The sequence below is a fragment of the Hyla sarda genome, unplaced genomic scaffold (assembly GCF_029499605.1).
Source record: "Hyla sarda isolate aHylSar1 unplaced genomic scaffold, aHylSar1.hap1 scaffold_478, whole genome shotgun sequence".
In the NCBI taxonomy this organism is placed as follows: Eukaryota; Metazoa; Chordata; class Amphibia; order Anura; family Hylidae; genus Hyla; species Hyla sarda.
This window is the reverse complement of record NW_026610490.1, coordinates 183,968-208,569: the sequence shown is the minus strand read 5'-3', so window position 1 is coordinate 208,569 and position 24,602 is coordinate 183,968. Positions and strand designations below refer to the sequence as shown.

General features: G+C 45.9%; 11 non-coding genes across 11 annotated transcripts; all 11 read right to left on the bottom strand.

The window, feature by feature from the left end:
* Positions 1 to 1,499: 1,499 nt before the first annotated feature.
* On the bottom strand, positions 1,500 to 1,690 carry LOC130336304 (U2 spliceosomal RNA). Its single transcript, XR_008877752.1, has one exon. It is a non-coding gene; the product is annotated as a U2 spliceosomal RNA (small nuclear RNA).
* Positions 1,691 to 3,764: 2,074 nt separating this feature from the next.
* LOC130336303 (U2 spliceosomal RNA) lies at positions 3,765 to 3,955 on the bottom strand. The gene has a single exon (XR_008877751.1). It is a non-coding gene; the product is annotated as a U2 spliceosomal RNA (small nuclear RNA).
* A 2,088-nt stretch (positions 3,956 to 6,043) lies between these two features.
* On the bottom strand, positions 6,044 to 6,234 carry LOC130336302 (U2 spliceosomal RNA). Its single transcript, XR_008877750.1, has one exon. It is a non-coding gene; the product is annotated as a U2 spliceosomal RNA (small nuclear RNA).
* A 2,086-nt stretch (positions 6,235 to 8,320) lies between these two features.
* Positions 8,321 to 8,511, bottom strand: LOC130336301 (U2 spliceosomal RNA). The gene has a single exon (XR_008877749.1). It is a non-coding gene; the product is annotated as a U2 spliceosomal RNA (small nuclear RNA).
* A 2,092-nt stretch (positions 8,512 to 10,603) lies between these two features.
* LOC130336300 (U2 spliceosomal RNA) lies at positions 10,604 to 10,794 on the bottom strand. Its single transcript, XR_008877748.1, has one exon. It is a non-coding gene; the product is annotated as a U2 spliceosomal RNA (small nuclear RNA).
* A 2,103-nt stretch (positions 10,795 to 12,897) lies between these two features.
* Positions 12,898 to 13,088, bottom strand: LOC130336299 (U2 spliceosomal RNA). The gene has a single exon (XR_008877747.1). It is a non-coding gene; the product is annotated as a U2 spliceosomal RNA (small nuclear RNA).
* A 2,077-nt stretch (positions 13,089 to 15,165) lies between these two features.
* Positions 15,166 to 15,356, bottom strand: LOC130336350 (U2 spliceosomal RNA). Its single transcript, XR_008877790.1, has one exon. It is a non-coding gene; the product is annotated as a U2 spliceosomal RNA (small nuclear RNA).
* A 2,089-nt stretch (positions 15,357 to 17,445) lies between these two features.
* LOC130336298 (U2 spliceosomal RNA) lies at positions 17,446 to 17,636 on the bottom strand. Its single transcript, XR_008877746.1, has one exon. It is a non-coding gene; the product is annotated as a U2 spliceosomal RNA (small nuclear RNA).
* Positions 17,637 to 19,730: 2,094 nt separating this feature from the next.
* On the bottom strand, positions 19,731 to 19,921 carry LOC130336297 (U2 spliceosomal RNA). The gene has a single exon (XR_008877745.1). It is a non-coding gene; the product is annotated as a U2 spliceosomal RNA (small nuclear RNA).
* Positions 19,922 to 22,009: 2,088 nt separating this feature from the next.
* Positions 22,010 to 22,200, bottom strand: LOC130336295 (U2 spliceosomal RNA). Its single transcript, XR_008877744.1, has one exon. It is a non-coding gene; the product is annotated as a U2 spliceosomal RNA (small nuclear RNA).
* A 2,092-nt stretch (positions 22,201 to 24,292) lies between these two features.
* Positions 24,293 to 24,483, bottom strand: LOC130336293 (U2 spliceosomal RNA). Its single transcript, XR_008877742.1, has one exon. It is a non-coding gene; the product is annotated as a U2 spliceosomal RNA (small nuclear RNA).
* Between the last annotated feature and the right edge of the window lie 119 nt (positions 24,484 to 24,602).

The window sequence follows — 24,602 nt, the reverse complement described above, 5'->3', positions numbered from 1 at the left end:
TTACACTCTGCAAGGCCTGTGGAAGTGAGTGACATCATAGCACTGTAGTTCTGAGGGTTCTAGATGGATGCAACAATCTCCTGTTGCTTCTATGAAGGCCATAATAGACGACATCACCAAACAGCTCCATAGTCACATACACAGCAAAGGAGAGATGTTGTTTACACCTAGTGATGTCAGTGGTATTGAGTGACATCACAGCACAGTGCTAAGGCTCCTGGGCCTGGACACAGCAGCGGCTGCAATATCTCAACGGAGAATACGTTTATATATATGTGTGTGTGTGCGCGTATATATATATATATATATATATATATATATATATATATATATATATTTCTCCGCCGAAATCACTTTTAAACCCATTTCCACCTTTTTTTCCCTTCTCTTCCTCTTACTTTTTTTTCACGTTTTTTTACGTTTTTCTCCTTTTCGCCTCTTTTCTGGGCGTATTATTCTTCTTTTTCTTCTTTTTTTTCGTCTAATGCATACCCCATCAGTGCAGCAATGCTTATTCAATACCGCCAGCAGATGGAGACACTGGGGGATAATTTTCTAAGGATTTATACTGATTTTTCCTGTCTGAATTTGTCGCACAGAAAGTTGCAGGCCAAATATGTGTGACATTTCTGCGACTTTAGCTTCTAGAGCATTTTTACAACATTATACATAGGTGCTGAATACATAAAAAGCGACTGTTCAGCGACAGACAAGTCGCATCGGCTGAAAGTAGGCCAGAATGTCAGTCCATGTTGGAGCAGGTTTAGATACAGTCTAAAGTATAGATCTCAAAGTCTGTGCACAGAATTTAGCAAGGGCCTCGCACCTTCTGATGCATCAGGTAGGTGCACAATAGCATAGCCTAACCCTCTGTACTTTGGTCTATATTGATGCGGGACATAGACAGCCAGCTGATGACCAATCCATTAGTGCAATGGATGGCTGGAAGCATTTGTCTTTGCCTTTGCAATACCACAGAAGCAATGCATGGTCAATGTACAGCAATGACACACCTGTGTGAACAGCCAGGAGACCCCCCCCATGTTATGTTACATAGTTACATAGTTAGTACGGTCGAAAAAAGACATATGTCCATCAAGTTCAACCAGGGAATTAAGGGGTAGGGGTGTGGCGCGATATTGGGGAAGGGATGAGATTTTATATTTCTTCATAAGCATTAATCTTATTTTGTCAATTAGGAACATTCAGCACCCACCCGCTATCAAGGCAGCTGCCTATCATGTCATGCCCTACCTGCACAGGTGTGCTGGCTACTCAAATGATCCAATTAAGGAGGCCATTTAGTCAGCAGCAGCAGAAGTCCTGTGCCTGGACGCTCCAACAGCGGCCAGACACAAGCAGAAGCAGAAGCAGCAGAAGCAGCAGCAGCACCACCTTTTGTTTTTTGGCTGCAGCAGCAGCAGCAAGGCCCACAGGGCTGGCTAGCTGGCAAGCAGGTAGCAATGAAAGTAGGAATCTTTCTTTTTAACCCTGTAAGGGGGTGGTGCACTGTACCCGAAGATACTGCCATATCGGGTCAATGCATAGGGCGACGGAAGCAAGCTTCGAAATCGGCCCCCGTTCTCAAAAATCCATTTAATATATGGTCCCCAGATAGGGGACGTATCAGATATTAAACTGATAAGAACAGATACTACACTTGATCTTAGCCAAAAGGCCGAGAAGCGATAACCGTGAAAGGGGCGGGCCCAACAAGGTCCCCTTCATGGGCACTATCACTGCTTGCTGTCAGGGAGGCTGCCAGACAATTTTCCATGCACACTCTGGGCTGGGGGGCAGTCAACCACCAGTACACACAGCAGAACCTAAACCCATACCATTATTGCTAAGCAGCAAGACAGGGGCCCATTGCACTCCCACGGGGCCTTTTTAAATGCAATCCATAACCCGGATTTGCCAGGAACCCTTCTTACTCCTCCTACTTGCATGTGACACTGGGCTTAGGATCTGCATAGGAAACACACACACAAGCACACACCTACCTTTGTTGCCTGCAGATGCCTCCTTGGCTGTCCCCAAACGGTATCAAACCAACACCCACGGGAAGCTGTAAGCATAGAGGACATGCCTGCACCCCATTGGACTTACCTGTGTGGGTTAAATCCGGGTTATTTGACAACCTATGGCGGTGATGGTTCTGCTCAGGCAGAGCAGTGCTGATGCTCCTCATAAAGCTGTCGCTGCTGTGAAGGTTCTAGGTGACATCACAAATCCCTATGGTTACATACACAACAAAGCTGGGTTGTTGTTGTTTACACTCTGCAAGGCCTGTGGAAGTGAGTGACATCATAGCACTGTAGTTCTGAGGGTTCTAGATGGATGCAACAATCTCCTGTTGCTTCTATGAAGGCCATAATAGACGACATCACCAAACAGCTCCATAGTCACATACACAGCAAAGGAGAGATGTTGTTTACACCTAGTGATGTCAGTGGTATTGAGTGACATCACAGCACAGTGCTAAGGCTCCTGGGCCTGGACACAGCAGCGGCTGCAATATCTCAACGGAGAATACGTTTATATATATGTGTGTGTGTGCGCGTATATATATATATATATATATATATATATATTTCTCCGCCGAAATCACTTTTAAACCCATTTCCACCTTTTTTTCCCTTCTCTTCCTCTTACTTTTTTTTCACGTTTTTTTACGTTTTTCTCCTTTTCGCCTCTTTTCTGGGCGTATTATTCTTCTTTTTCTTCTTTTTTTTCGTCTAATGCATACCCCATCAGTGCAGCAATGCTTATTCAATACCGCCAGCAGATGGAGACACTGGGGGATAATTTTCTAAGGATTTATACTGATTTTTCCTGTCTGAATTTGTCGCACAGAAAGTTGCAGGCCAAATATGTGTGACATTTCTGCGACTTTAGCTTCTAGAGCATTTTTACAACATTATACATAGGTGCTGAATACATAAAAAGCGACTGTTCAGCGACAGACAAGTCGCATCGGCTGAAAGTAGGCCAGAATGTCAGTCCATGTTGGAGCAGGTTTAGATACAGTCTAAAGTATAGATCTCAAAGTCTGTGCACAGAATTTAGCAAGGGCCTCGCACCTTCTGATGCATCAGGTAGGTGCACAATAGCATAGCCTAACCCTCTGTACTTTGGTCTATATTGATGCGGGACATAGACAGCCAGCTGATGACCAATCCATTAGTGCAATGGATGGCTGGAAGCATTTGTCTTTGCCTTTGCAATACCACAGAAGCAATGCATGGTCAATGTACAGCAATGACACACCTGTGTGAACAGCCAGGAGACCCCCCCCATGTTATGTTACATAGTTACATAGTTAGTACGGTCGAAAAAAGACATATGTCCATCAAGTTCAACCAGGGAATTAAGGGGTAGGGGTGTGGCGCGATATTGGGGAAGGGATGAGATTTTATATTTCTTCATAAGCATTAATCTTATTTTGTCAATTAGGAACATTCAGCACCCACCCGCTATCAAGGCAGCTGCCTATCATGTCATGCCCTACCTGCACAGGTGTGCTGGCTACTCAAATGATCCAATTAAGGAGGCCATTTAGTCAGCAGCAGCAGAAGTCCTGTGCCTGGACGCTCCAACAGCGGCCAGACACAAGCAGAAGCAGAAGCAGCAGAAGCAGCAGCAGCACCACCTTTTGTTTTTTGGCTGCAGCAGCAGCAGCAAGGCCCACAGGGCTGGCTAGCTGGCTAGCCAGCAAGCAGGTAGCAATGAAAGTAGGAATCTTTCTTTTTAACCCTGTAAGGGGGTGGTGCACTGTACCCGAAGATACTGCCATATCGGGTCAATGCATAGGGCGACGGAAGCAAGCTTCGAAATCGGCCCCCGTTCTCAAAAATCCATTTAATATATGGTCCCCAGATAGGGGACGTATCAGATATTAAACTGATAAGAACAGATACTACACTTGATCTTAGCCAAAAGGCCGAGAAGCGATAACCGTGAAAGGGGCGGGCCCAACAAGGTCCCCTTCATGGGCACTATCACTGCTTGCTGTCAGGGAGGCTGCCAGACAATTTTCCATGCACACTCTGGGCTGGGGGGCAGTCAACCACCAGTACACACAGCAGAACCTAAACCCATACCATTATTGCTAAGCAGCAAGACAGGGGCCCATTGCACTCCCACGGGGCCTTTTTAAATGCAATCCATAACCCGGATTTGCCAGGAACCCTTCTTACTCCTCCTACTTGCATGTGACACTGGGCTTAGGATCTGCATAGGAAACACACACACAAGCACACACCTACCTTTGTTGCCTGCAGATGCCTCCTTGGCTGTCCCCAAACGGTATCAAACCAACACCCACGGGAAGCTGTAAGCATAGAGGACATGCCTGCACCCCATTGGACTTACCTGTGTGGGTTAAATCCGGGTTATTTGACAACCTATGGCGGTGATGGTTCTGCTCAGGCAGAGCAGTGCTGATGCTCCTCATAAAGCTGTCGCTGCTGTGAAGGTTCTAGGTGACATCACAAATCCCTATGGTTACATACACAACAAAGCTGGGTTGTTGTTGTTTACACTCTGCAAGGCCTGTGGAAGTGAGTGACATCATAGCACTGTAGTTCTGAGGGTTCTAGATGGATGCAACAATCTCCTGTTGCTTCTATGAAGGCCATAATAGACGACATCACCAAACAGCTCCATAGTCACATACACAGCAAAGGAGAGATGTTGTTTACACCTAGTGATGTCAGTGGTATTGAGTGACATCACAGCACAGTGCTAAGGCTCCTGGGCCTGGACACAGCAGCGGCTGCAATATCTCAACGGAGAATACGTTTATATATATGTGTGTGTGTGCGCGTATATATATATATATATATATATATATATATATATATATATATATTTCTCCGCCGAAATCACTTTTAAACCCATTTCCACCTTTTTTTCCCTTCTCTTCCTCTTACTTTTTTTTCACGTTTTTTTACGTTTTTCTCCTTTTCGCCTCTTTTCTGGGCGTATTATTCTTCTTTTTCTTCTTTTTTTTCGTCTAATGCATACCCCATCAGTGCAGCAATGCTTATTCAATACCGCCAGCAGATGGAGACACTGGGGGATAATTTTCTAAGGATTTATACTGATTTTTCCTGTCTGAATTTGTCGCACAGAAAGTTGCAGGCCAAATATGTGTGACATTTCTGCGACTTTAGCTTCTAGAGCATTTTTACAACATTATACATAGGTGCTGAATACATAAAAAGCGACTGTTCAGCGACAGACAAGTCGCATCGGCTGAAAGTAGGCCAGAATGTCAGTCCATGTTGGAGCAGGTTTAGATACAGTCTAAAGTATAGATCTCAAAGTCTGTGCACAGAATTTAGCAAGGGCCTCGCACCTTCTGATGCATCAGGTAGGTGCACAATAGCATAGCCTAACCCTCTGTACTTTGGTCTATATTGATGCGGGACATAGACAGCCAGCTGATGACCAATCCATTAGTGCAATGGATGGCTGGAAGCATTTGTCTTTGCCTTTGCAATACCACAGAAGCAATGCATGGTCAATGTACAGCAATGACACACCTGTGTGAACAGCCAGGAGACCCCCCCCATGTTATGTTACATAGTTACATAGTTAGTACGGTCGAAAAAAGACATATGTCCATCAAGTTCAACCAGGGAATTAAGGGGTAGGGGTGTGGCGCGATATTGGGGAAGGGATGAGATTTTATATTTCTTCATAAGCATTAATCTTATTTTGTCAATTAGGAACATTCAGCACCCACCCGCTATCAAGGCAGCTGCCTATCATGTCATGCCCTACCTGCACAGGTGTGCTGGCTACTCAAATGATCCAATTAAGGAGGCCATTTAGTCAGCAGCAGCAGAAGTCCTGTGCCTGGACGCTCCAACAGCGGCCAGACACAAGCAGAAGCAGAAGCAGCAGAAGCAGCAGCAGCACCACCTTTTGTTTTTTGGCTGCAGCAGCAGCAGCAAGGCCCACAGGGCTGGCTAGCTGGCTAGCCAGCAAGCAGGTAGCAATGAAAGTAGGAATCTTTCTTTTTAACCCTGTAAGGGGGTGGTGCACTGTACCCGAAGATACTGCCATATCGGGTCAATGCATAGGGCGACGGAAGCAAGCTTCGAAATCGGCCCCCGTTCTCAAAAATCCATTTAATATATGGTCCCCAGATAGGGGACGTATCAGATATTAAACTGATAAGAACAGATACTACACTTGATCTTAGCCAAAAGGCCGAGAAGCGATAACCGTGAAAGGGGCGGGCCCAACAAGATCCCCTTCATGGGCACTATCACTGCTTGCTGTCAGGGAGGCTGCCAGACAATTTTCCATGCACACTCTGGGCTGGGGGGCAGTCAACCACCAGTACACACAGCAGAACCTAAACCCATACCATTATTGCTAAGCAGCAAGACAGGGGCCCATTGCACTCCCACGGGGCCTTTTTAAATGCAATCCATAACCCGGATTTGCCAGGAACCCTTCTTACTCCTCCTACTTGCATGTGACACTGGGCTTAGGATCTGCATAGGAAACACACACACAAGCACACACCTACCTTTGTTGCCTGCAGATGCCTCCTTGGCTGTCCCCAAACGGTATCAAACCAACACCCACGGGAAGCTGTAAGCATAGAGGACATGCCTGCACCCCATTGGACTTACCTGTGTGGGTTAAATCCGGGTTATTTGACAACCTATGGCGGTGATGGTTCTGCTCAGGCAGAGCAGTGCTGATGCTCCTCATAAAGCTGTCGCTGCTGTGAAGGTTCTAGGTGACATCACAAATCCCTATGGTTACATACACAACAAAGCTGGGTTGTTGTTGTTTACACTCTGCAAGGCCTGTGGAAGTGAGTGACATCATAGCACTGTAGTTCTGAGGGTTCTAGATGGATGCAACAATCTCCTGTTGCTTCTATGAAGGCCATAATAGACGACATCACCAAACAGCTCCATAGTCACATACACAGCAAAGGAGAGATGTTGTTTACACCTAGTGATGTCAGTGGTATTGAGTGACATCACAGCACAGTGCTAAGGCTCCTGGGCCTGGACACAGCAGCGGCTGCAATATCTCAACGGAGAATACGTTTATATATATGTGTGTGTGTGCGCGTATATATATATATATATATATATATATATATATATATATATTTCTCCGCCGAAATCACTTTTAAACCCATTTCCACCTTTTTTTCCCTTCTCTTCCTCTTACTTTTTTTTCACGTTTTTTTACGTTTTTCTCCTTTTCGCCTCTTTTCTGGGCGTATTATTCTTCTTTTTCTTCTTTTTTTTCGTCTAATGCATACCCCATCAGTGCAGCAATGCTTATTCAATACCGCCAGCAGATGGAGACACTGGGGGATAATTTTCTAAGGATTTATACTGATTTTTCCTGTCTGAATTTGTCGCACAGAAAGTTGCAGGCCAAATATGTGTGACATTTCTGCGACTTTAGCTTCTAGAGCATTTTTACAACATTATACATAGGTGCTGAATACATAAAAAGCGACTGTTCAGCGACAGACAAGTCGCATCGGCTGAAAGTAGGCCAGAATGTCAGTCCATGTTGGAGCAGGTTTAGATACAGTCTAAAGTATAGATCTCAAAGTCTGTGCACAGAATTTAGCAAGGGCCTCGCACCTTCTGATGCATCAGGTAGGTGCACAATAGCATAGCCTAACCCTCTGTACTTTGGTCTATATTGATGCGGGACATAGACAGCCAGCTGATGACCAATCCATTAGTGCAATGGATGGCTGGAAGCATTTGTCTTTGCCTTTGCAATACCACAGAAGCAATGCATGGTCAATGTACAGCAATGACACACCTGTGTGAACAGCCAGGAGACCACCCCCCCATGTTATGTTACATAGTTACATAGTTAGTACGGTCGAAAAAAGACATATGTCCATCAAGTTCAACCAGGGAATTAAGGGGTAGGGGTGTGGCGCGATATTGGGGAAGGGATGAGATTTTATATTTCTTCATAAGCATTAATCTTATTTTGTCAATTAGGAACATTCAGCACCCACCCGCTATCAAGGCAGCTGCCTATCATGTCATGCCCTACCTGCACAGGTGTGCTGGCTACTCAAATGATCCAATTAAGGAGGCCATTTAGTCAGCAGCAGCAGAAGTCCTGTGCCTGGACGCTCCAACAGCGGCCAGACACAAGCAGAAGCAGAAGCAGCAGAAGCAGCAGCAGCACCACCTTTTGTTTTTTGGCTGCAGCAGCAGCAGCAAGGCCCACAGGGCTGGCTAGCTGGCTAGCCAGCAAGCAGGTAGCAATGAAAGTAGGAATCTTTCTTTTTAACCCTGTAAGGGGGTGGTGCACTGTACCCGAAGATACTGCCATATCGGGTCAATGCATAGGGCGACGGAAGCAAGCTTCGAAATCGGCCCCCGTTCTCAAAAATCCATTTAATATATGGTCCCCAGATAGGGGACGTATCAGATATTAAACTGATAAGAACAGATACTACACTTGATCTTAGCCAAAAGGCCGAGAAGCGATAACCGTGAAAGGGGCGGGCCCAACAAGGTCCCCTTCATGGGCACTATCACTGCTTGCTGTCAGGGAGGCTGCCAGACAATTTTCCATGCACACTCTGGGCTGGGGGGCAGTCAACCACCAGTACACACAGCAGAACCTAAACCCATACCATTATTGCTAAGCAGCAAGACAGGGGCCCATTGCACTCCCACGGGGCCTTTTTAAATGCAATCCATAACCCGGATTTGCCAGGAACCCTTCTTACTCCTCCTACTTGCATGTGACACTGGGCTTAGGATCTGCATAGGAAACACACACACAAGCACACACCTACCTTTGTTGCCTGCAGATGCCTCCTTGGCTGTCCCCAAACGGTATCAAACCAACACCCACGGGAAGCTGTAAGCATAGAGGACATGCCTGCACCCCATTGGACTTACCTGTGTGGGTTAAATCCGGGTTATTTGACAACCTATGGCGGTGATGGTTCTGCTCAGGCAGAGCAGTGCTGATGCTCCTCATAAAGCTGTCGCTGCTGTGAAGGTTCTAGGTGACATCACAAATCCCTATGGTTACATACACAACAAAGCTGGGTTGTTGTTGTTTACACTCTGCAAGGCCTGTGGAAGTGAGTGACATCATAGCACTGTAGTTCTGAGGGTTCTAGATGGATGCAACAATCTCCTGTTGCTTCTATGAAGGCCATAATAGACGACATCACCAAACAGCTCCATAGTCACATACACAGCAAAGGAGAGATGTTGTTTACACCTAGTGATGTCAGTGGTATTGAGTGACATCACAGCACAGTGCTAAGGCTCCTGGGCCTGGACACAGCAGCGGCTGCAATATCTCAACGGAGAATACGTTTATATATATGTGTGTGTGTGCGCGTATATATATATATATATATATATATATATATATATATATATATATATTTCTCCGCCGAAATCACTTTTAAACCCATTTCCACCTTTTTTTCCCATCTCTTCCTCTTACTTTTTTTTCACGTTTTTTTACGTTTTTCTCCTTTTCGCCTCTTTTCTGGGCGTATTATTCTTCTTTTTCTTCTTTTTTTTCGTCTAATGCATACCCCATCAGTGCAGCAATGCTTATTCAATACCGCCAGCAGATGGAGACACTGGGGGATAATTTTCTAAGGATTTATACTGATTTTTCCTGTCTGAATTTGTCGCACAGAAAGTTGCAGGCCAAATATGTGTGACATTTCTGCGACTTTAGCTTCTAGAGCATTTTTACAACATTATACATAGGTGCTGAATACATAAAAAGCGACTGTTCAGCGACAGACAAGTCGCATCGGCTGAAAGTAGGCCAGAATGTCAGTCCATGTTGGAGCAGGTTTAGATACAGTCTAAAGTATAGATCTCAAAGTCTGTGCACAGAATTTAGCAAGGGCCTCGCACCTTCTGATGCATCAGGTAGGTGCACAATAGCATAGCCTAACCCTCTGTACTTTGGTCTATATTGATGCGGGACATAGACAGCCAGCTGATGACCAATCCATTAGTGCAATGGATGGCTGGAAGCATTTGTCTTTGCCTTTGCAATACCACAGAAGCAATGCATGGTCAATGTACAGCAATGACACACCTGTGTGAACAGCCAGGAGACCACCCCCCCATGTTATGTTACATAGTTACATAGTTAGTACGGTCGAAAAAAGACATATGTCCATCAAGTTCAACCAGGGAATTAAGGGGTAGGGGTGTGGCGCGATATTGGGGAAGGGATGAGATTTTATATTTCTTCATAAGCATTAATCTTATTTTGTCAATTAGGAACATTCAGCACCCACCCGCTATCAAGGCAGCTGCCTATCATGTCATGCCCTACCTGCACAGGTGTGCTGGCTACTCAAATGATCCAATTAAGGAGGCCATTTAGTCAGCAGCAGCAGAAGTCCTGTGCCTGGACGCTCCAACAGCGGCCAGACACAAGCAGAAGCAGAAGCAGCAGAAGCAGCAGCAGCACCACCTTTTGTTTTTTGGCTGCAGCAGCAGCAGCAAGGCCCACAGGGCTGGCTAGCTGGCTAGCCAGCAAGCAGGTAGCAATGAAAGTAGGAATCTTTCTTTTTAACCCTGTAAGGGGGTGGTGCACTGTACCCGAAGATACTGCCATATCGGGTCAATGCATAGGGCGACGGAAGCAAGCTTCGAAATCGGCCCCCGTTCTCAAAAATCCATTTAATATATGGTCCCCAGATAGGGGACGTATCAGATATTAAACTGATAAGAACAGATACTACACTTGATCTTAGCCAAAAGGCCGAGAAGCGATAACCGTGAAAGGGGCGGGCCCAACAAGGTCCCCTTCATGGGCACTATCACTGCTTGCTGTCAGGGAGGCTGCCAGACAATTTTCCATGCACACTCTGGGCTGGGGGGCAGTCAACCACCAGTACACACAGCAGAACCTAAACCCATACCATTATTGCTAAGCAGCAAGACAGGGGCCCATTGCACTCCCACGGGGCCTTTTTAAATGCAATCCATAACCCGGATTTGCCAGGAACCCTTCTTACTCCTCCTACTTGCATGTGACACTGGGCTTAGGATCTGCATAGGAAACACACACACAAGCACACACCTACCTTTGTTGCCTGCAGATGCCTCCTTGGCTGTCCCCAAACGGTATCAAACCAACACCCACGGGAAGCTGTAAGCATAGAGGACATGCCTGCACCCCATTGGACTTACCTGTGTGGGTTAAATCCGGGTTATTTGACTGACAACCTATGGCGGTGATGGTTCTGCTCAGGCAGAGCAGTGCTGATGCTCCTCATAAAGCTGTCGCTGCTGTGAAGGTTCTAGGTGACATCACAAATCCCTATGGTTACATACACAACAAAGCTGGGTTGTTGTTGTTTACACTCTGCAAGGCCTGTGGAAGTGAGTGACATCATAGCACTGTAGTTCTGAGGGTTCTAGATGGATGCAACAATCTCCTGTTGCTTCTATGAAGGCCATAATAGACGACATCACCAAACAGCTCCATAGTCACATACACAGCAAAGGAGAGATGTTGTTTACACCTAGTGATGTCAGTGGTATTGAGTGACATCACAGCACAGTGCTAAGGCTCCTGGGCCTGGACACAGCAGCGGCTGCAATATCTCAACGGAGAATACGTTTATATATATGTGTGTGTGTGCGCGTATATATATATATATATATATATATATATATATATATATATATATATTTCTCCGCCGAAATCACTTTTAAACCCATTTCCACCTTTTTTTCCCTTCTCTTCCTCTTACTTTTTTTTCACGTTTTTTTACGTTTTTCTCCTTTTCGCCTCTTTTCTGGGCGTATTATTCTTCTTTTTCTTCTTTTTTTTCGTCTAATGCATACCCCATCAGTGCAGCAATGCTTATTCAATACCGCCAGCAGATGGAGACACTGGGGGATAATTTTCTAAGGATTTATACTGATTTTTCCTGTCTGAATTTGTCGCACAGAAAGTTGCAGGCCAAATATGTGTGACATTTCTGCGACTTTAGCTTCTAGAGCATTTTTACAACATTATACATAGGTGCTGAATACATAAAAAGCGACTGTTCAGCGACAGACAAGTCGCATCGGCTGAAAGTAGGCCAGAATGTCAGTCCATGTTGGAGCAGGTTTAGATACAGTCTAAAGTATAGATCTCAAAGTCTGTGCACAGAATTTAGCAAGGGCCTCGCACCTTCTGATGCATCAGGTAGGTGCACAATAGCATAGCCTAACCCTCTGTACTTTGGTCTATATTGATGCGGGACATAGACAGCCAGCTGATGACCAATCCATTAGTGCAATGGATGGCTGGAAGCATTTGTCTTTGCCTTTGCAATACCACAGAAGCAATGCATGGTCAATGTACAGCAATGACACACCTGTGTGAACAGCCAGGAGACCCCCCCCATGTTATGTTACATAGTTACATAGTTAGTACGGTCGAAAAAAGACATATGTCCATCAAGTTCAACCAGGGAATTAAGGGGTAGGGGTGTGGCGCGATATTGGGGAAGGGATGAGATTTTATATTTCTTCATAAGCATTAATCTTATTTTGTCAATTAGGAACATTCAGCACCCACCCGCTATCAAGGCAGCTGCCTATCATGTCATGCCCTACCTGCACAGGTGTGCTGGCTACTCAAATGATCCAATTAAGGAGGCCATTTAGTCAGCAGCAGCAGAAGTCCTGTGCCTGGACGCTCCAACAGCGGCCAGACACAAGCAGAAGCAGAAGCAGCAGAAGCAGCAGAAGCAGCAGCAGCACCACCTTTTGTTTTTTGGCTGCAGCAGCAGCAGCAAGGCCCACAGGGCTGGCTAGCTGGCTAGCCAGCAAGCAGGTAGCAATGAAAGTAGGAATCTTTCTTTTTAACCCTGTAAGGGGGTGGTGCACTGTACCCGAAGATACTGCCATATCGGGTCAATGCATAGGGCGACGGAAGCAAGCTTCGAAATCGGCCCCCGTTCTCAAAAATCCATTTAATATATGGTCCCCAGATAGGGGACGTATCAGATATTAAACTGATAAGAACAGATACTACACTTGATCTTAGCCAAAAGGCCGAGAAGCGATAACCGTGAAAGGGGCGGGCCCAACAAGGTCCCCTTCATGGGCACTATCACTGCTTGCTGTCAGGGAGGCTGCCAGACAATTTTCCATGCACACTCTGGGCTGGGGGGCAGTCAACCACCAGTACACACAGCAGAACCTAAACCCATACCATTATTGCTAAGCAGCAAGACAGGGGCCCATTGCACTCCCACGGGGCCTTTTTAAATGCAATCCATAACCCGGATTTGCCAGGAACCCTTCTTACTCCTCCTACTTGCATGTGACACTGGGCTTAGGATCTGCATAGGAAACACACACACAAGCACACACCTACCTTTGTTGCCTGCAGATGCCTCCTTGGCTGTCCCCAAACGGTATCAAACCAACACCCACGGGAAGCTGTAAGCATAGAGGACATGCCTGCACCCCATTGGACTTACCTGTGTGGGTTAAATCCGGGTTATTTGACAACCTATGGCGGTGATGGTTCTGCTCAGGCAGAGCAGTGCTGATGCTCCTCATAAAGCTGTCGCTGCTGTGAAGGTTCTAGGTGACATCACAAATCCCTATGGTTACATACACAACAAAGCTGGGTTGTTGTTGTTTACACTCTGCAAGGCCTGTGGAAGTGAGTGACATCATAGCACTGTAGTTCTGAGGGTTCTAGATGGATGCAACAATCTCCTGTTGCTTCTATGAAGGCCATAATAGACGACATCACCAAACAGCTCCATAGTGACATACACAGCAAAGGAGAGATGTTGTTTACACCTAGTGATGTCAGTGGTATTGAGTGACATCACAGCACAGTGCTAAGGCTCCTGGGCCTGGACACAGCAGCGGCTGCAATATCTCAACGGAGAATACGTTTATATATATGTGTGTGTGTGCGCGTATATATATATATATATATATATATATATATATATTCTCCGCCGAAATCACTTTTAAACCCATTTCCACCTTTTTTTCCCTTCTCTTCCTCTTACTTTTTTTTCACGTTTTTTTACGTTTTTCTCCTTTTCGCCTCTTTTCTGGGCGTATTATTCTTCTTTTTCTTCTTTTTTTTCGTCTAATGCATACCCCATCAGTGCAGCAATGCTTATTCAATACCGCCAGCAGATGGAGACACTGGGGGATAATTTTCTAAGGATTTATACTGATTTTTCCTGTCTGAATTTGTCGCACAGAAAGTTGCAGGCCAAATATGTGTGACATTTCTGCGACTTTAGCTTCTAGAGCATTTTTACAACATTATACATAGGTGCTGAATACATAAAAAGCGACTGTTCAGCGACAGACAAGTCGCATCGGCTGAAAGTAGGCCAGAATGTCAGTCCATGTTGGAGCAGGTTTAGATACAGTCTAAAGTATAGATCTCAAAGTCTGTACACAGAATTTAGCAAGGGCCTCGCACCTTCTGATGCATCAGGTAGGTGCACAATAGCATAGCCTAACCCTCTGTACTTTGGTCTATATTGATGCGGGACATAGACAGCCAGCTGATGACCAATCCATTAGTGCAATGGATGGCTGGAAGCATTTGTCTTTGCCTTTGCAATACCACAGAAGCAATGCATGGTCAATGTACAGCAATGACACACCTGTGTGAACAGCCAGGAGACCCCCCCCATGTTATGTTACATAGTTACATAGTTAGTACGGTCGAAAAAAGACATATGTCCATCAAGTTCAACCAGGGAATTAAGGGGTAGGGGTGTGGCGCGATATTGGGGAAGGGATGAGATTTTATATTTCTTCATAAGCATTAATCTTATTTTGTCAATTAGGAACATTCAGCACCCACCCGCTATCAAGGCAGCTGCCTATCATGTCATGCCCTACCTGCACAGGTGTGCTGGCTACTCAAATGATCCAATTAAGGAGGCCATTTAGTCAGCAGCAGCAGAAGTCCTGTGCCTGGACGCTCCAACAGCGGCCAGACACAAGCAGAAGCAGAAGCAGCAGAAGCAGCAGCAGCACCACCTTTTGTTTTTTGGCTGCAGCAGCAGCAGCAAGGCCCACAGGGCTGGCTAGCTGGCTAGCCAGCAAGCAGGTAGCAATGAAAGTAGGAATCTTTCTTTTTAACCCTGTAAGGGGGTGGTGCACTGTACCCGAAGATACTGCCATATCGGGTCAATGCATAGGGCGATGGAAGCAAGCTTCGAAATCGGCCCCCGTTCTCAAAAATCCATTTAATATATGGTCCCCAGATAGGGGACGTATCAGATATTAAACTGATAAGAACAGATACTACACTTGATCTTAGCCAAAAGGCCGAGAAGCGATAACCGTGAAAGGGGCGGGCCCAACAAGGTCCCCTTCATGGGCACTATCACTGCTTGCTGTCAGGGAGGCTGCCAGACAATTTTCCATGCACACTCTGGGCTGGGGGGCAGTCAACCACCAGTACACACAGCAGAACCTAAACCCATACCATTATTGCTAAGCAGCAAGACAGGGGCCCATTGCACTCCCACGGGGCCTTTTTAAATGCAATCCATAACCCGGATTTGCCAGGAACCCTTCTTACTCCTCCTACTTGCATGTGACACTGGGCTTAGGATCTGCATAGGAAACACACACACAAGCACACACCTACCTTTGTTGCCTGCAGATGCCTCCTTGGCTGTCCCCAAACGGTATCAAACCAACACCCACGGGAAGCTGTAAGCATAGAGGACATGCCTGCACCCCATTGGACTTACCTGTGTGGGTTAAATCCGGGTTATTTGACAACCTATGGCGGTGATGGTTCTGCTCAGGCAGAGCAGTGCTGATGCTCCTCATAAAGCTGTCGCTGCTGTGAAGGTTCTAGGTGACATCACAAATCCCTATGGTTACATACACAACAAAGCTGGGTTGTTGTTGTTTACACTCTGCAAGGCCTGTGGAAGTGAGTGACATCATAGCACTGTAGTTCTGAGGGTTCTAGATGGATGCAACAATCTCCTGTTGCTTCTATGAAGGCCATAATAGACGACATCACCAAACAGCTCCATAGTCACATACACAGCAAAGGAGAGATGTTGTTTACACCTAGTGATGTCAGTGGTATTGAGTGACATCACAGCACAGTGCTAAGGCTCCTGGGCCTGGACACAGCAGCGGCTGCAATATCTCAACGGAGAATACGTTTATATATATGTGTGTGTGTGCGCGTATATATATATATATATATATATATATATATATATATATATATATTTCTCCGCCGAAATCACTTTTAAACCCATTTCCACCTTTTTTTCCCTTCTCTTCCTCTTACTTTTTTTTCACGTTTTTTTACGTTTTTCTCCTTTTCGCCTCTTTTCTGGGCGTATTATTCTTCTTTTTCTTCTTTTTTTTTCGTCTAATGCATACCCCATCAGTGCAGCAATGCTTATTCAATACCGCCAGCAGATGGAGACACTGGGGGATAATTTTCTAAGGATTTATACTGATTTTTCCTGTCTGAATTTGTCGCACAGAAAGTTGCAGGCCAAATATGTGTGACATTTCTGCGACTTTAGCTTCTAGAGCATTTTTACAACATTATACATAGGTGCTGAATACATAAAAAGCGACTGTTCAGCGACAGACAAGTCGCATCGGCTGAAAGTAGGCCAGAATGTCAGTCCATGTTGGAGCAGGTTTAGATACAGTCTAAAGTATAGATCTCAAAGTCTGTGCACAGAATTTAGCAAGGGCCTCGCACCTTCTGATGCATCAGGTAGGTGCACAATAGCATAGCCTAACCCTCTGTACTTTGGTCTATATTGATGCGGGACATAGACAGCCAGCTGATGACCAATCCATTAGTGCAATGGATGGCTGGAAGCATTTGTCTTTGCCTTTGCAATACCACAGAAGCAATGCATGGTCAATGTACAGCAATGACACACCTGTGTGAACAGCCAGGAGACCCCCCCCATGTTATGTTACATAGTTACATAGTTAGTACGGTCGAAAAAAGACATATGTCCATCAAGTTCAACCAGGGAATTAAGGGGTAGGGGTGTGGCGCGATATTGGGGAAGGGATGAGATTTTATATTTCTTCATAAGCATTAATCTTATTTTGTCAATTAGGAACATTCAGCACCCACCCGCTATCAAGGCAGCTGCCTATCATGTCATGCCCTACCTGCACAGGTGTGCTGGCTACTCAAATGATCCAATTAAGGAGGCCATTTAGTCAGCAGCAGCAGAAGTCCTGTGCCTGGACGCTCCAACAGCGGCCAGACACAAGCAGAAGCAGAAGCAGCAGAAGCAGCAGCAGCACCACCTTTTGTTTTTTGGCTGCAGCAGCAGCAGCAAGGCCCACAGGGCTGGCTAGCTGGCTAGCCAGCAAGCAGGTAGCAATGAAAGTAGGAATCTTTCTTTTTAACCCTGTAAGGGGGTGGTGCACTGTACCCGAAGATACTGCCATATCGGGTCAATGCATAGGGCGACGGAAGCAAGCTTCGAAATCGGCCCCCGTTCTCAAAAATCCATTTAATATATGGTCCCCAGATAGGGGACGTATCAGATATTAAACTGATAAGAACAGATACTACACTTGATCTTAGCCAAAAGGCCGAGAAGCGATAACCGTGAAAGGGGCGGGCCCAACAAGGTCCCCTTCATGGGCACTATCACTGCTTGCTGTCAGGGAGGCTGCCAGACAATTTTCCATGCACACTCTGGGCTGGGGGGCAGTCAACCACCAGTACACACAGCAGAACCTAAACCCATACCATTATTGCTAAGCAGCAAGACAGGGGCCCATTGCACTCCCACGGGGCCTTTTTAAATGCAATCCATAACCCGGATTTGCCAGGAACCCTTCTTACTCCTCCTACTTGCATGTGACACTGGGCTTAGGATCTGCATAGGAAACACACACACAAGCACACACCTACCTTTGTTGCCTGCAGATGCCTCCTTGGCTGTCCCCAAACGGTATCAAACCAACACCCACGGGAAGCTGTACGCATAGAGGACATGCCTGCACCCCATTGGACTTACCTGTGTGGGTTAAATCCGGGTTATTTGACAACCTATGGCGGTGATGGTTCTGCTCAGGCAGAGCAGTGCTGATGCTCCTCATAAAGCTGTCGCTGCTGTGAAGGTTCTAGGTGACATCACAAATCCCTATGGTTACATACACAACAAAGCTGGGTTGTTGTTGTTTACACTCTGCAAGGCCTGTGGAAGTGAGTGACATCATAGCACTGTAGTTCTGAGGGTTCTAGATGGATGCAACAATCTCCTGTTGCTTCTATGAAGGCCATAATAGACGACATCACCAAACAGCTCCATAGTCACATACACAGCAAAGGAGAGATGTTGTTTACACCTAGTGATGTCAGTGGTATTGAGTGACATCACAGCACAGTGCTAAGGCTCCTGGGCCTGGACACAGCAGCGGCTGCAATATCTCAACGGAGAATACGTTTATATATATGTGTGTGTGTGCGCGTATATATATATATATATATATATATATATATATATATATATATATATATATTTCTCCGCCGAAATCACTTTTAAACCCATTTCCACCTTTTTTTCCCTTCTCTTCCTCTTACTTTTTTTTCACGTTTTTTTACGTTTTTCTCCTTTTCGCCTCTTTTCTGGGCGTATTATTCTTCTTTTTCTTCTTTTTTTTCGTCTAATGCATACCCCATCAGTGCAGCAATGCTTATTCAATACCGCCAGCAGATGGAGACACTGGGGGATAATTTTCTAAGGATTTATACTGATTTTTCCTGTCTGAATTTGTCGCACAGAAAGTTGCAGGCCAAATATGTGTGACATTTCTGCGACTTTAGCTTCTAGAGCATTTTTACAACATTATACATAGGTGCTGAATACATAAAAAGCGACTGTTCAGCGACAGACAAGTCGCATCGGCTGAAAGTAGGCCAGAATGTCAGTCCATGTTGGAGCAGGTTTAGATACAGTCTAAAGTATAGATCTCAAAGTCTGTGCACAGAATTTAGCAAGGGCCTCGCACCTTCTGATGCATCAGGTAGGTGCACAATAGCATAGCCTAACCCTCTGTACTTTGGTCTATATTGATGCGGGACATAGACAGCCAGCTGATGACCAATCCATTAGTGCAATGGATGGCTGGAAGCATTTGTCTTTGCCTTTGCAATACCACAGAAGCAATGCATGGTCAATGTACAGCAATGACACACCTGTGTGAACAGCCAGGAGACCCCCCCCATGTTATGTTACATAGTTACATAGTTAGTACGGTCGAAAAAAGACATATGTCCATCAAGTTCAACCAGGGAATTAAGGGGTAGGGGTGTGGCGCGATATTGGGGAAGGGATGAGATTTTATATTTCTTCATAAGCATTAATCTTATTTTGTCAATTAGGAACATTCAGCACCCACCCGCTATCAAGGCAGCTGCCTATCATGTCATGCCCTACCTGCACAGGTGTGCTGGCTACTCAAATGATCCAATTAAGGAGGCCATTTAGTCAGCAGCAGCAGAAGTCCTGTGCCTGGACGCTCCAACAGCGGCCAGACACAAGCAGAAGCAGAAGCAGCAGAAGCAGCAGCAGCACCACCTTTTGTTTTTTGGCTGCAGCAGCAGCAGCAAGGCCCACAGGGCTGGCTAGCTGGCTAGCCAGCAAGCAGGTAGCAATGAAAGTAGGAATCTTTCTTTTTAACCCTGTAAGGGGGTGGTGCACTGTACCCGAAGATACTGCCATATCGGGTCAATGCATAGGGCGACGGAAGCAAGCTTCGAAATCGGCCCCCGTTCTCAAAAATCCATTTAATATATGGTCCCCAGATAGGGGACGTATCAGATATTAAACTGATAAGAACAGATACTACACTTGATCTTAGCCAAAAGGCCGAGAAGCGATAACCGTGAAAGGGGCGGGCCCAACAAGGTCCCCTTCATGGGCACTATCACTGCTTGCTGTCAGGGAGGCTGCCAGACAATTTTCCATGCACACTCTGGGCTGGGGGGCAGTCAACCACCAGTACACACAGCAGAACCTAAACCCATACCATTATTGCTAAGCAGCAAGACAGGGGCCCATTGCACTCCCACGGGGCCTTTTTAAATGCAATCCATAACCCGGATTTGCCAGGAACCCTTCTTACTCCTCCTACTTGCATGTGACACTGGGCTTAGGATCTGCATAGGAAACACACACACAAGCACACACCTACCTTTGTTGCCTGCAGATGCCTCCTTGGCTGTCCCCAAACGGTATCAAACCAACACCCACGGGAAGCTGTAAGCATAGAGGACATGCCTGTACCCCATTGGACTTACCTGTGTGGGTTAAATCCGGGTTATTTGACAACCTATGGCGGTGATGGTTCTGCTCAGGCAGAGCAGTGCTGATGCTCCTCATAAAGCTGTCGCTGCTGTGAAGGTTCTAGGTGACATCACAAATCCCTATGGTTACATACACAACAAAGCTGGGTTGTTGTTGTTTACACTCTGCAAGGCCTGTGGAAGTGAGTGACATCATAGCACTGTAGTTCTGAGGGTTCTAGATGGATGCAACAATCTCCTGTTGCTTCTATGAAGGCCATAATAGACGACATCACCAAACAGCTCCATAGTCACATACACAGCAAAGGAGAGATGTTGTTTACACCTAGTGATGTCAGTGGTATTGAGTGACATCACAGCACAGTGCTAAGGCTCCTGGGCCTGGACACAGCAGCGGCTGCAATATCTCAACGGAGAATACGTTTATATATATGTGTGTGTGTGCGCGTATATATATATATATATATATATATATATATATATATATATATATTTCTCCGCCGAAATCACTTTTAAACCCATTTCCACCTTTTTTTCCCTTCTCTTCCTCTTACTTTTTTTTCACGTTTTTTTACGTTTTTCTCCTTTTCGCCTCTTTTCTGGGCGTATTATTCTTCTTTTTCTTCTTTTTTTTCGTCTAATGCATACCCCATCAGTGCAGCAATGCTTATTCAATACCGCCAGCAGATGGAGACACTGGGGGATAATTTTCTAAGGATTTATACTGATTTTTCCTGTCTGAATTTGTCGCACAGAAAGTTGCAGGCCAAATATGTGTGACATTTCTGCGACTTTAGCTACATAGGTGCTGAATACATAAAAAGCGACTAGTTCAGCGACAGACAAGTCGCATCGGCTGAAAGTAGGCCACAGAATGTCAGTCCATGTTGGAGCAGGTTAAGATACAGTCTAAAGTATAGATCTCAAAGTCTGTGCACAGAATTTAGCAAGGGCCTCGCACCTTCTGATGCATCAGGTTAGGTGCACAATAGCATAGCCCTAACCCTCTGTACTTTGGTCTATATTGATGCGGGACATAGACAGCCAGCTGATGACCAATCCATTAGTGCAATGGATGGCTGGAAGCAATTTGTCTTTGCCTTTGCAATACCACAGAAGCAATGCATGGTCAATGTACAGCAAATGACACACCTGTGTGAACAGCCAGGAGACCCCCCCCATGTTATGTTACATAGTTACATAGTTAGTACGGTCGAAAAAAGGACATATGTCCATCAAGTTCAACCAGGGAATTAAGGGGTAGGGGTGTGGCGCGATATTGGGGAAGGGATGAGATTTTATATTTCTTCATAAGCATTAATCTTATTTTGTCAATTAGGAACATTCAGCACCCACCCGCTATCAAGGCAGCTGCCTATCATGTCATGCCCTACCTGCACAGGTGTGCTGGCTACTCAAATGATCCAATTAAGGAGGCCATTTAGGTCAGCAGCAGCAGAAGTCCTGTGCCTGGACGCTCCAACAGCGGCCAGGACACAAGCAGAAGCAGAAGCAGCAGAAGCACGCAGCCAGAAGCAGCAGCAGCACCACCTTTTGTTTTTTGGCTGCAGCAGCAGCAGCAAGGCCCACAGGGCTGGCTAGCTGGCTAGCCAGCAAGCAGGTAGCAATGAAAGTAGGAATCTTTCTTTTTAACCCTGTAAGGGGGTGGTGCACTGTACCCGAAGATACTGCCATATCGGGTCAATGCATAGGGCGACGGAAGCAAGCTTCGAAATCGGCCCCCGTTCTCAAAAATCCATTTAATATATGGTCCCCAGATAGGGGACGTATCAGATATTAAACTGATAAGAACAGATACTACACTTGATCTTAGCCAAAAGGCCGAGAAGCGATAACCGTGAAAGGGGCGGGCCCAACAAGGTCCCCTTCATGGGCACTATCACTGCTTGCTGTCAGGGAGGCTGCCAGACAATTTTCCATGCACACTCTGGGCTGGGGGGCAGTCAACCACCAGTACACACAGCAGAACCTAAACCCATACCATTATTGCTAAGCAGCAAGACAGGGGCCCATTGCACTCCCACGGGGCCTTTTTAAATGCAATCCATAACCCGGATTTGCCAGGAACCCTTCTTACTCCTCCTACTTGCATGTGACACTGGGCTTAGGATCTGCATAGGAAACACACACACAAGCACACACCTACCTTTGTTGCCTGCAGATGCCTCCTTGGCTGTCCCCAAACGGTATCAAACCAACACCCACGGGAAGCTGTAAGCATAGAGGACATGCCTGCACCCCATTGGACTTACCTGTGTGGGTTAAATCCGGGTTATTTGACAACCTATGGCGGTGATGGTTCTGCTCAGGCAGAGCAGTGCTGATGCTCCTCATAAAGCTGTCGCTGCTGTGAAGGTTCTAGGTGACATCACAAATCCCTATGGTTACATACACAACAAAGCTGGGTTGTTGTTGTTTACACTCTGCAAGGCCTGTGGAAGTGAGTGACATCATAGCACTGTAGTTCTGAGGGTTCTAGATGGATGCAACAATCTCCTGTTGCTTCTATGAAGGCCATAATAGACGACATCACCAAACAGCTCCATAGTCACATACACAGCAAAGGAGAGATGTTGTTTACACCTAGTGATGTCAGTGGTATTGAGTGACATCACAGCACAGTGCTAAGGCTCCTGGGCCTGGACACAGCAGCGGCTGCAATATCTCAACGGAGAATACGTTTATATATATGTGTGTGTGTGCGCGTATATATATATATATATATATATTTATATATATATATATATATATATATTTCTCCGCCGAAATCACTTTTAAACCCATTTCCACCTTTTTTTCCCTTCTCTTCCTCTTACTTTTTTTTCACGTTTTTTTACGTTTTTCTCCTTTTCGCCTCTTTTCTGGGCGTATTATTCTTCTTTTTCTTCTTTTTTTTCGTCTAATGCATACCCCATCAGTGCAGCAATGCTTATTCAATACCGCCAGCAGATGGAGACACTGGGGGATAATTTTCTAAGGATTTATACTGATTTTTCCTGTCTGAATTTGTCGCACAGAAAGTTGCAGGCCAAATATGTGTGACATTTCTGCGACTTTAGCTTCTAGAGCATTTTTACAACATTATACATAGGTGCTGAATACATAAAAAGCGACTGTTCAGCGACAGACAAGTCGCATCGGCTGAAAGTAGGCCAGAATGTCAGTCCATGTTGGAGCAGGTTTAGATACAGTCTAAAGTATAGATCTCAAAGTCTGTGCACAGAATTTAGCAAGGGCCTCGCACCTTCTGATGCATCAGGTAGGTGCACAATAGCATAGCCTAACCCTCTGTACTTTGGTCTATATTGATGCGGGACATAGACAGCCAGCTGATGACCAATCCATTAGTGCAATGGATGGCTGGAAGCATTTGTCTTTGCCTTTGCAATACCACAGAAGCAATGCATGGTCAATGTACAGCAATGACACACCTGTGTGAACAGCCAGGAGACCCCCCCCATGTTATGTTACATAGTTACATAGTTAGTACGGTCGAAAAAAGACATATGTCCATCAAGTTCAACCAGGGAATTAAGGGGTAGGGGTGTGGCGCGATATTGGGGAAGGGATGAGATTTTATATTTCTTCATAAGCATTAATCTTATTTTGTCAATTAGGAACATTCAGCACCCACCCGCTATCAAGGCAGCTGCCTATCATGTCATGCCCTACCTGCACAGGTGTGCTGGCTACTCAAATGATCCAATTAAGGAGGCCATTTAGTCAGCAGCAGCAGAAGTCCTGTGCCTGGACGCTCCAACAGCGGCCAGACACAAGCAGAAGCAGAAGCAGCAGAAGCAGCAGCAGCACCACCTTTTGTTTTTTGGCTGCAGCAGCAGCAGCAAGGCCCACAGGGCTGGCTAGCTGGCTAGCCAGCAAGCAGGTAGCAATGAAAGTAGGAATCTTTCTTTTTAACCCTGTAAGGGGGTGGTGCACTGTACCCGAAGATACTGCCATATCGGGTCAATGCATAGGGCGACGGAAGCAAGCTTCGAAATCGGCCCCCGTTCTCAAAAATCCATTTAATATATGGTCCCCAGATAGGGGACGTATCAGATATTAAACTGATAAGAACAGATACTACACTTGATCTTAGCCAAAAGGCCGAGAAGCGATAACCGTGAAAGGGGCGGGCCCAACAAGGTCCCCTTCATGGGCACTATCACTGCTTGCTGTCAGGGAGGCTGCCAGACAATTTTCCATGCACACTCTGGGCTGGGGGGCAGTCAACCACC